Genomic DNA, 13,290 nt, shown 5'->3' on the forward strand with positions numbered 1-13,290 from the left:
TCAATGTAAACTGCTCTATTTCCCTCTGGGCCTCGTATGTGCTGTATAAAACTGAAAAGAAAGCTAAAAATACATTTGATACATCTTTCCTCACTGGAGGTTAGGAATCACCAGAACACAGAGATCTCCTTTCGAAACTCACGCACTTGTACTCTCTCCTTTCGGGCTCTAAATCAATCCTTTATTCCAGGCAGCTGCCCAGGCTGAATGGCTCAGCTCAGAAGTGTGCATGATAAGAAGTACGTTACTTAGGAGGCAGTATAGCAACTTTGGATTCCCAGTAAGGACACTGCCTAGTATCCAGTGTTCATTGGAGAAGAGTCATAAATGCACATTTTACAAGAATTAAATATCCTATTACTTTTTCAATTACACTATATTAGTCACTCAAAAACTCCCTTTCTATGTAGCTAGCGTGGTTACAGTCATAAATCAAAGAAGTATTTTAAAAAGTATTAGAAAATCACTTCCTGAGTTTAAGAAGCCCCTTTTCTGATTGTTAAGGACTCTCATAGAATAAAAATTCCAATAGAAGACTGACAAAGGGGTAATGTATAAAGAATAAGACATAGAATGTTTTCTATGACATTTATACACCATATATGAACTTGTTTATGAGGCAAGAATACTGTTTAACAAAAAAATATTTTATTATTCAAATTGAATTATTTCAAGTACAAGAGGTTTGAAACTACTGCAGATAACATGTGTAGTTATAGTTTATTTTTAAGTTCAGGTTAGCTGTCAATGTCATATTCATTGCACAGTATGATTTTTCTTCTGTGTGTGTTCACTGGTAGTGTTTTAGCTCTGGTGAGTGTAAGAAAGTGTCATTCTTAGTGTGATCGCCCCCATTGTTTTCTTGACTAATGATGCTGAGTTTTCTTACTCTGCCACTGGGATACTGCTAAACAGGGTCCCAGTGTATATGCTCTAAAATCTAAAGTTTGATAACATTGGCTATCTCAAAATTGCCAATCTTAACTTTCTCAATAAGGCCATAGTATATGGTGTAGAAATGCACCCATGACGTGAAAAGTAAAATATGCCTGTGGACTGCAGCACTTATTATGCCATCCACTGGTATAACAAAGGAAAACGTGGCTGCAGGCCTACCATTGTAGTCTGAGTGCTGCATTTTATAACCTGAAGTGAGACCTGTTAAAATCGTCAAGGGGGGACCTGCTTCAAAATGTATCCATCCGTCGGTACCACAGTGTCAAATTGATTTCAGATTTGACCCATTTGGAGATCTTCACACCTCTCAAAAAACAACAAAGTCCCTCTCTTACTTTTTCAACCAAAAACCCCAAAAGCTTTTGAGCTTCAGTGGGACCAATGGCTTAGAGTATTCAACCTTCAGTTCCTCTGCAGCGGCTACAATTTCAGGTTTGTCACATGTGAAAAGAAGAGGGTTTTTTTCTAAAAAATAAAAAATTCCCTTTTGGTCTGAAACTTTAAAAAAACTTTTCAACATACAGGCTTCAGCAGGACTAATCTACTTTGGCTCCATCACGGTCAGCCTCATGCCTAGGTCCCAGTCTACCGCGACCATTGACTATTATTGGAGCTTTACACTTTTTTGCGATATGTCGCCTCAAACTTGTACAGTGTCCATTATCGGATTTGCCATTTTAGTGTCATTTTGTTTATTAAATTTTACTCTTCATTTTGTAAAATACAATGGGATTTTTATTGTGTTGTATTTTTGTCTTTTTAACTGTTTTGGTACTTCTAAATGTTTTATATATTTTTGTTAAGTTAAGCCTTCCTGCTCTGCAACATAGCTGCCAGGGGTTCAGCTCAAGTTTAAGTTACTGAAACCTTTGGCTGGTCCTAACAGAATAGTTACTTTATAACTTGTGGTGGACCTCAATCCTCCCAACTAACAAACCACTTTCTCACAGTGACGCCATAGCTTTTCTTACATTCTACACACATGTGTTCTTCTTTTGAGAGGATAGTGTGGTTGATGGACAGTTTTGGCTGATGAAACACTAAAGGCATTTTCACAATAACTGAATAACATATTCAGGTGATTTTTTAAATACAATTTAACAGTAAGTTTCAATTGTCATTAAAATTCTTACCTCACATGTAATTTTAAAACTAAATGGATTTGGATTTTAATTATGAGCGAGTAAAGAATTAACTATTACTTGGCCAGGGCAAAAGGGTTGTGTTCTTCACTGTGAGTGGTAGGACCCCTCCTTTAATTGTCTGGTGCACCTTTCTGAATATAAAAGTGTGTACAGCTTGTAAGGCACAAGTGCAGTGCAGTGGACTTACACAGTTTTAAAACTGCCATTTTAAATGTTAAAAATGGGCTCAGTTTTTGCTTTTGTCACCTAGGATTTGTCTGCATTGTTACATGGCAGTCTGTGGTAGTTTTGCTCCACATGTTAGAGTGAATGCTTTTATTGCCCATTCATACTTGTAATTTCATCTGTTAGCAGTTTGCGCTGTGTGCGCACGTATTGTAGTTGGTGTAGGAAAATTTGAAATTTGCCAAATTAAGTATGAAAATAGTTCCCATGTTTTAGGGAAAGGTACAGGCAGTTGGGAGCTGTTTAACAGTCCCTTACAACAAACAAGGTGCCGATTCCGATCGGGTAAAAAAAATTCCTGTACGACTCGTATCCGTATATTTTTACGTACGAATCGTACAAGTCCCGCCCCACCGGTGAAGTACGATTCGTACGTGAAAAATACATACGAATCGTATCGGGAAAAGGTCTACGAGACGTACCCGGACAGTTTTACGTACAAATCGTAAAACTGAAGTCCGAGCGCACAAGTACGATCCGTACCGCCCTTCCGAATACACAAGCGTATGTAAAACATCCTGTACGTAGCGAACTCTGTACCACTCGTATCCCGGGTAAACTTGTGCCCGGGATACGAGCCGTACAGACCCCCCTCCCCCGCGTATGTCCGCATGTACCCCCGTATGTCAGCACCGTACCCCCTTATGTCAGCACCGTACCCCTCCATGTCCGCACGTACCCCAGCCCCGTACTTGGACACACCATACCCCAGCCCCGTACTTGTACGCACCATACCCCAGCCCCGTACTTCGACGCACTGTACCCCAGCCCCGTACTTGGACGCACCGTACCCCAGCCCTGTACTCATACGCACGTACCCCAGCCCCATACTCGTACGCACCGTACCCCAGCCCCGTACTTGGACGCACCATACCCCAGCCCCGTACTCGTACGCACCGTACCCCAGCCCCGTACTCATATGCACCGTACCCCAGCACCGTACCCCAGCCCCGCACTTGGACGCACCGTACCCCAGCCCCGCACTTGGACGCACCGTACCCCAGCCCCATACTGGTACGCACCGTACTCCAGCCCCGTACTTGTACGCACCGTACCCCAGCCCCGTACTTGTACGCACCGTACCCCAGCACCGTACTCCAGCCCCGTACTTGGACACACCGTACCCCAGCCCCGTACTCGTACGCACCGTACCCCAGCACCATACCCCAGCCCCGTACTTAGACGCACCGTACCCCAGCCCCGTACTTGGACACACCGTACCCCAGCCCCGTACTTGGACGCACCATACCCCAGCCCCGTCCCCCAGCGTCGCGTATGTACGGACCTTACAATAACATTGCGTATGCGAGCACGGTACAACAACATCTCGTATGTATGCACCTTACATACGCAAACACGACTCGTACTGAACCAGGACACTGTAAAACAGCACAAGGAGGGTCAATTCGACTCGCACAACACCACAAAACACGTCTACAGTAGAAAAAACATCAAAATTACTGACCTGGCACATCCAAACAGGCAAACAGAGGCCCAAACTCACAACCACCTCTTATAACACACCCACCAAAATTTCAAACTCAGGCACACCCACAAATGGACCAATAAAAAGGGCCCACACACACAAACCATGAGCCTTTGCAACAGACTCACTGCAGCTACAGAGCACAACCCAGCAACTGCACCCATACACCTTAACATATACACCTTCACACAAACTCCTTCACACACCCCCTCTTCACATTCCCAAACACACCTTCACATTCACACCCACACACCCACAACCATCCACACCCTCACCCCACACCATGCCCACAGACAAGAATCCAAATTTCACAAGGGAGAAGCTGGACATCCTTGTCAACTAAGTCATCAGAGTCGAGCCACAGCTCTTTGGAACATTGGTCAGACAGACCAGCATAGCCGAAAAATCATGCCTGTGGCAGAGGATTGTCGATAGGGTGAATGCTGTTGCACCCATCAGAAGGACCAGGAATGAATGCCAAGCCAGGTGGTACGATCTGCGGAGGGCAGTCAAGCGGAAAATGAACGAGGACTACGCCCAGAGCAACATTACTGGAGGTGGGCTGCCCCGCAGACCGGTACATTACCATCCCTGGGTGGAGAAGGTGATGGCCCTGCTTCCGCCGGTGGGAGTACACAGACTTCAAGGACTTCCAGAGCCTGGTGAGTACACAAACAACTCATGGAACATGGGGGAATGGCATCCACACCCCAACTACACAAAATGCACGCAACTACCCCCAAGCCCTCACCGGAGACAACCACACTCAAAAACAACACTCATGCCACTAACATGTGTATGCCCCATTCACAAAGCAATGCCATGCCATGTCCCAGGCTACACGAAGCACTAACCCAAGACTGGATGTCCGGGATGCTGGGAGGGTGGGGCTCACAAAACACATTGTTCAACTCTGAATCAGTCACCATTGCTCTCAGCCCATATGGCCCAGGTACATACCCTTGCACCATGCTCAATGCACAGGGACTGACAAGGTAGCTGACACTTGGCCCTGCTGTAGGTAGCACAAGGCCCTCCTGTGACCACTGCACACCAACACAACAAGCTCAGATATCTAGGACAGGACCTCACACTCACTGTCATGGCAGCATGCTCCATGGGGGGACAGATACATCACCTGGGAGACCCACTGCCAAATCACACTACACCCACCAGCAGGCCCTGTCACACACACCCCTTACACAAGCACACACCCCCGGGGCAGGCAATGGATTTACCCACTCTCACAATGGACATGTGACACAACAAGATCAATCCATAGCCAAAGAAGCATCCAAGCCAAGAATCTACATGTCAAACACTCAGGAGAACATATCAATCTGTCCCCCGCAACATACCCATCCACAAGTGAACATTGTGGAGAATGCTAGGCACATACAACTACCTGGAGGAACTGTGCCAACTTGAATATGTATGAAACATGGATGTCGCATGAAACAGCATTAACATTGTCTCTCTCTCTCACACAGGGCAACCTCATGGATCTCCCCCCAACAATGGGGGTGAAGAATTACAGTCTCAGGCTCGGGAGGAACCTGAGCCCACCGGCAGCGATGCCTCTCAACACTCCGCGGATGACCCCAACCCACCTGGACCCTCTGGTGTCCAAGCCCCTGCAGCACCTGCTTCAGGAACATCTGTGCCAACCACCACCGCCATTCCTGCCACATCCCAGGAGACACCCAGGAGCCCTGCCCGCACTGAACAACTGAGCCAGTCTGACCTGGAGGGACAAGGTTCGCCGGGCACCCAGGAGGAGGCAGACAACCCCGCAACTACCATCCCTCAGGGGTCCCGTAGACCCGATGTGCCCACAACGGCAGGCCAGGCTCGTGTGGGCAGGGGTGGTGGGAGTGGAGGCAGGCGGAGGCGAGAACCTGACCAGCCAGCTGAAGGGACCGGTATGTCACACATACGCAACATCATGGACGCATACCGGCGTGACACCAGGGCCATCAGCCAGGTAGTAGAGACCCTCACAGAGATTAAGAACCAGCAGGCCGAGCAACACGCCAGTCAACAAGAACACCAAGGACGGATGGAGGCAAGACTGGCTGAGCTCCTGGCGGTGCAAACGGACATAAGCCGTTCACTCCGTCAGATCGCCGACAACATGGGCAACCCTCCCTGTGCCACCAGGCGAAGACCACCACCAGCCATAGGGAAGGAGGAGGAGGAGGATTCGTCCGACGGAGCGTCCCAAACATCGTCAAGGCCTGCATCTGAGGTTCCCGCGAGGAAGATGGGTCGTCCACGGAAAAGACCGTGAGAGGCAGCGGACCATCCACATCTCCCAGGTCACCTGGCCTGGCACCTGGCCTTCATGCGCAACAGCATCACCTCATTCACTGACATTCTCTGCCACATGGACTTGCTGGTCACAGTCTGACCAATGATGACAAACACTGTGTTCTGGACTCTGATGACTTCAAATGCCAAGGATCCCATCTCCCCCTGTGAACTTTGGATTCTAGGCACACTGTATAGCACTGTATGTCCCCGGGACCCCCCTTAATAAGAGATTTAAGGAACCGTTACAATTTGGCACTGCAACAGAGGAAGAATACCATAAAGAGGGTGGTTTGGGAAGAACTATGCGATGCTTCACAGTCTAAAGATACATCTGCATTTTGGAGGGTGGTTAACGTACCTCTCCTTTTTAGGTCTCGCCTGATTCAGCGCTTGCGCTGATCTGGCCGAGACATTTTGTAAACAGGCTTTTTCAAAGTGCTGCCTGGCCTAAAGCTACAGTGCACGTGAACGTGCACGCGCGCCCTCCGTTGCACGCGATCGTAATCGCGATTGCGATCACTTTCACTTTCGGCCGCGTTGCCAAAGCTTGTTTTATTTTCATTTTAGCTACAGATCTCCCCCCACCTCCGTTCTACAACCACCTTATTTACACTATGTAGCAATAACGTTATTATAAACTACTAGATGTTTGCCGAAATCATTTATCTCGTTATAGATATAGGCAGCAGAGTTACACAGAAGCTTGCTTTACTTTGCAATTTACTTCCAGGCAATGTTTTACTTTCACCTACAGCTACACCGTCATTTACATTGGTGTTTGCTTGCTAGCGAAGGCTTACTTTTGCAAAATACAAGCAGCAGCAGCTTTTCTTTCGGCGAGAGGTGAAGTTTTTGTTTTTGTTTACGCTACAGCTTCCCCAGCATTTCTAAGCCGCATTATTAGTGTTATTGTTTACATATTTCTTATGCGTGCAACCCGTCTATTGTTCAACTGTTTGTGAGCTTCGGAACGCAACGTTCTTCAAGCCTCGCTTTCTGGCCTGAGGCGCCCCCTCCCCACTTCCCCCCCCCTCCCACATGTCAGTTGTGGCTGTCTCTGGCGCTCAGCTGAGATGATAAATAAACCCTAGACTCCACCTCCTTTCATCTTCCCTGCACAGATAAATAGTAATCATGGAAAAAAGGCTTAACTCCGGTCAAATGTTCAGAACACAAGATATGTTGCAAAATTCCCATTCGGTGCCAGTAAATGCTATGGCTACCATTAAGTGCCCACCCCACAGTGTCAACCAAAGCACATCAGATTTCTTGCAGGGTCCTATGGTTTTAACTAGTCACAAAACGCGTCTTTCAGAATCCCACTGGCTCAGATCTTTGTGAACTGCGTCAATCAGTTTGGTGCACTAGATTTATTGTCACCTTTACTTCTATTTTCCACAAGAGGTGGGATGTTAGATCGATGGTGGAAAACGGTGTGCACACAAACGAATCCGGACGCAGTGAATTGCTTCCTCAGTAACTGTGAGTTTGAATGTATTCAAATTATTAAAGGCTTTGTTCAAATAGGAACCTCTTCTGAGCTGCCTCCACTCCGCCTGTTCTCCGTTCCAACTGTGCACCTTCTGCACGTGTGCCTCATTCCAGAATGTTTGGAAGCTCGCACTTAGAACACTACATGGGACACACATGGGTAATAAATGGTCTATACAGCCATTAGTTATACCTCGGATTCCTATAGCAATATCCTTGATGCCAGTGCGCTGACCAAACCTAGCAGGGACTCGAGAAACGGCAGCCTGCCGCGAGCTCATGATGAAACACTATCCGGGAAATAGATTGCACTGGCAGTTTATATTTGTGTCTGTGATATGGAGAAGAAGTGGAGCTCTCTGATCGGGGTTAAGTATATGGCTACAGGGCATTTCACAAAGTATTGGAAAACACGTGTGAACTATGCTTATTTTACGCCTATGCTCCGCCATAGTTTATAATTGTTACAGGTATCTCACGCGTTTCTCTGCTACACAAACGGTGTAATGTATGTACTTCTGTTTGTATATGGTGTTCGTGTCCATTATTTTAAAACTGTAGAAAAGCGACCTCTTAGTTTACCAAAAAGTTTTCATTTTTTCTTTTTCATTTCTCTAATATAGCATTACGTTGCCTTTCACAACAACATAAACAACTCAACGAAGAGAAACATAAATGCCATTACATAGTCTCATTAACACTCTTGTTTTTAGGGATGCAGCATTACTTAAAACGTTTATATTCATCACAGCCAAAGTGTCCCAACACCAACCCCAGTATCAGTATGAAGGTGTTTTAGGTTCCCATGCACCACACGCGATTCAGTGGAAGAAGTGTTGTCATTGATGGCAAGGGACAGACATACTCCAGAGATCCAGGCTGCATTGGCTGATACTGTGTCATTGATGGCAAGGGACAGACATACTCCAGAGATCCAGGCTGCATTTGCTGATACTGCTCTTGTTATAAAAGCTGCATATGAGATCAGAGACAAGAGGCGAGCGCCCATGGCGCGGACAAGCAGTTGTTTGGCCAATACTGCCACTTTGCTTTCAAGGGCTGGAAGAACAGAGGAAGCTTGGAAAATGCTGGAACTCTTCAAAAAATGTAATAGAGTACCCAACAACGAAGTGAGGGTTGAGTTTTTGAACTGCACCAAGCAGAGTGGTAACAAAGAGCAAGCAGTTAAGCTTGTTCAGCTGGCAGCTGACTTTGGTTTGCCATCTGCAGGGACCTTAGCGGAAAAAGTAATGCAAGATTTCTCTATCTCTGAGGAACAAAAACATTTTAGAGCAAGCTTTGGCATAGCCAATAGGTCTCGCTTTTGGGACCTTATAAGTATTTAGTTATGCAGCACAATATCCTTGGCGCAACAACATCAACTGTTGCATAGCTAACCACTAATAAGGTTCCAAAGGCGAGACCTATTGGCTATGCCAATGCTTGTTGATAATACTAAGGCTCGTTTAGAAATTGCAATTAGTGAGGATGACTGGGTCACACATTTTTCCACACTCTATATGTGCTTAGAACAGAGCTCACATAAAGTTTCTACCTCACTATGTGAGAAAGGGATGGATGTACAAAAAGTAGCGGTTACTCCATTGGAGGTCCTACGGGAGAAAGGGGGGGTTGCCGAAAAAATAGTGGTTACCCTGCCTGAGGTCTTACTGAGCCTGAAAGCTACAAAGAGCGGAAAGGCAGCAGGTCCAGATGGGATCCCAGCTGATCTGTACAAAGCGAACAGCGATTTCTGGGGCCCCATTCTGGTACAGCTCTTTAATGCAGCTTTAGCGAGGGGCTTAAGTCCGTCATGGTTTACATCTATTATTGTTCCCATTTATAAAAAGGGAGATAGACAAAATTGTGCATGTTATAGGCCAATATCCCTACTCGATTCATCTATAAAAATCCTCGGTAGAGTTATTTTAGCAAAATTACAAAACTGGGCGGTGGAAAATGGGGTAATAAGTGACCTACAGTTTGGTTTTCAAAGGGGCATAGGAACTATTGAGCAGTGCTTAAATCTATTTCTTGTACAGCAGAAGTATATATCGATAAAGAAGGAGCGCCTATATTTTATATTTGTCGATCTTACTTCTGCTTTTGATTGTGTGTCCCATGATAAATTATGGAAACTAATGCAAAGGATGGGCGTGGATGATTCGATTATTTGCTTCTTGAGGGAGCTGTATTCTGGGGCTACAGCTACTGTTCGCTATGGAAAAGGGGGGGAATGTAGTAGATCTTTTGGGATAGGGCGTGGAGTACGCCAGGGCTGTGTCCTGGCCCCTTTCCTTTTCCTGATCTACATAAATGGGTTGGAGCGGCGTCTACTGCAGGAGGGCAGATATGTGCCTGTTGTTGGTACTCGGCGTATCCCTGCGCTCCTGTATGCGGACGATGCTGTCTTAATGGCGAGAACACCAATTGCCCTACAAAATTTAAAAGTATCCTTCAATAAGTTCATGCACAGTTTGGATTTAAAAATCAACTGTACCAAAACTTTTACCATGAACTGTGGAACACGATCGAAGAAGAAGATGAAAACTATGCAAATAAATAATGCTTGCTTAGAAAACACGCCCACCTTTTCTTACTTAGGCTTCTTGTTTCATGAGACTGGCTCATGGACAAGTGCGATTAGGGCAAGAACACTTTTGTTCTCAAAGACAATAATGGCTTTAAAAAGCTTTATACAGAAACTGGGAAAGAAGCCCTTTAGGGAAATTTTAACTGTGTATAATGCAACGTGTATATCGGTGGCTGTGTATGGAGCAGGACTCTGGGGGTATGCCAATATAAACGCTATCCAATTAATTGAAAATAAGTTTATGCGGTACATGCTGTCTGTACCCGATAGTATTGCAACCCTTAATTGTCATGAAGAGCTGGGGCAGCCATATATCTCAGATATAATAAGAATTCAGCCCATTTTACTATGGCATAGGGTCTGGACTGTCAATGAGTGTGTTGTAAATCGTGCTATACTTCAGGATGTGCTACAACTTGAAAACGTAAATGTTTTCAAATGGTTAAAGTATGTGAAGACCTTTCTGACAGAAATTCACTGTCAACAATATTTTGAGGATCCACTTTCAATGGCACACATCTCTAGAAAATTACTGAAGCAACTATGCATGGAACACCTCAGGGAAAAAAGATTGTTAGAGGAAATAAAGAAAAAGACAGTATGTTCCCATCAGATGATACTGAGTGGTGCTAAATTACAACCATACTTATGCCTCTCTATGTCAAACTATGATAGATTTTGCCTTACACGTTTTAGATTTAATATTGTTTTTAGATTATTAACTTTCCCAGAAACGAACTCTTGGTCCAAGGAACTGTGTTTATGCCCATGTGATGAACTATCTTCGCAATCTGACATTCATGTGCTGTTTTTCTGCAGATTTTATACCTTGCCCCGTAGGAAATTTATTGTCCCAATTCTTAAAGAGATGATGGCAAAAAGATGCCGCCCAGCGTTTTTAGAATTGCAAAGAATGGACACTGTATTTATTGTTGCTTCTTTGACAGAATTTTTTTAATATGTTATTAAACTGCGTAAATTGATGGATGGATAATTCTTAACCGTCCATATAGAAAATTTGCACTTCTCCCCTGTAATAGCAACTATGTATTGAGTCATTTTTAATTGCATTTGTATTTTTGTTGCTTTTATGGTTATTGTTTGCTAACCGAATAAAGTACATTTTGACTATAGCACCTATTTTTTCCCACAAAACACGCCCCCCACCGAGAATAAAACAAAATTTCTTTAATTAGATGTTGCAGTCATTTTGCATGAGTCCACAACATACGTGTGGGGAAATTTCAAACTATGCCTGAGTGTTGAACTAACTCCAGCCATCCATACCCTGGGATCTGAGTCCGGTACAGGACACACATGGGTCACAATGTATCATCCAATACAGACATGGAGCACAATACTCACCCGTGATGGCCTCAAGCTGCTGTGGGGGGGCTTGCAATACTGTGCGGACAGACCAATTTGGAAGAGTATCATTAAGGCGTAGAGGTCATGGCTCATGTGGAGGTTCCCGGGGAGGGAGTCCCAGGTATGTTTGGCCAGGTGGGAGAACTATCTCCTGCATGCTGGATTTCGGTGGATATGAAGAATGGTGGCCAGGGCAAGGTTGGATACACGGAGTTGGCCCAACGGGGTCTTGGATGACAGACGTCCAAGGTTGGTTTGGGGTCTGGGGTTGTGGACTGCCTCCTGAGTGTGGGTGAGGAGTCTGAAGGTCATCCTGCAGTAGACAGTGATCCATTGCAGCTATCTCAGGTGGACGGTGATGTGGCTGGGGCGCTGGATGTTGAAGCTGAGGTGTGCAGATGCACCCTGGATGTGGATAAGTTTTCCGGGAGTTTGGCTGTTCTTGCTCCGTAGAGGGCGGGGCTGTAGTTGACACGGCTGGTGTCGTGGACCTGGGGGATGGTCTGTCTTGCCTTGGAGTGGATCTATCTGTGGATCATGTGCATCATGCGGAGGGTGTTGCAGCATGAGGTACAGATGCTGGTGAGTTGCATGGCAATTGTGAGTGACGAGTCCATGATGCACACCATCTTGTATGCGTGGCCACTGGGTGCTGGTGCAGTGCCCTGGCGGGTGGGACACAAGGAGTTGACCCAGCTGTAAGGGGACAATCCTCAGATGATTACCTCAGTCCTGGCCAAGTCCAGCCTCAGGTGGCTGATGTTCAGCCATTCATCAACAGACCTCATGCCTTCTTGAAGGTTGGAACTGGCAATGGCTGTGTCTTTGATGAGGGTGAGGAGCAGTTGGCTGTCAATGGCATACAAGATGATGATGAGGTTGTGTGCGCATGTGATGGTGGAGATGGGGGTCATGGACACATTGAAGATTGACACGCTGAGAGATGAGCCCTGGGCCATGTGCCAGATGACGCCACTGTACTACATGCTTAAGGCTTGAGTCCCACTCCCATGGCCTTGCTGGTGAGCTACTTGGTGATTTCATCCTGGTCCATCCCCTGGATATCAGTGTTAGAGATGTGTGAGCTGACAGTGTGTGAGCACATCGTGTATAATGCTGTGGAGAGGTCAAGGGGAGTGGCCTCACCATTGTTGAGCAGGGCAAAGTTGTCAGTGTTGGTGGCAATGATGACGGTTGCAGTGGGGTGATTACTGTGGAAGATGGTCTTGTGCAGGTTGCCTGGAGCTCTTTGCGTGGAAGAAGTTTGTCAGTTGCTCGTTGACTGTCTTCCTGATGACATTTGCTGGCTAGGGAAGCACGGTGATGTTCCTTGAGAGCCTGCGTTCCTGCTGTCCGTTGTCTAAGAAGGGCCTGGGTCACTGCATGCCTCTATCTACCATGGAATGTGGCTAGCTCCGATGATACATACATGACGTGCTGGAAGGGGGCTACAAGGATGGGGAATGATGTGGTTGAGATGTTGTGTGGGAAGGGGCCTGATGGAGATCCCCAGGGGATGTTGCACATGAGCCGGGTGTTGTATCTCCTGATGATGGAAGTGCTAAACCTGAGGGGGGTTGGTCCCGCGTATAATAGTGCGTTCTGCCTCTGTGTGCCAAGGCTTGCGTGTATGTCCATGAGCTTGCAGTGGTAGAAAGTTGCAAGGGATTGGCTCAGCCTTGCAAGGGTGGGCTGTCTTGTGGATGGAGAGC

The sequence above is a fragment of the Triturus cristatus genome, chromosome 9, assembly GCF_964204655.1.
Source record: "Triturus cristatus chromosome 9, aTriCri1.1, whole genome shotgun sequence".
In the NCBI taxonomy this organism is placed as follows: domain Eukaryota; kingdom Metazoa; phylum Chordata; class Amphibia; order Caudata; family Salamandridae; genus Triturus; species Triturus cristatus.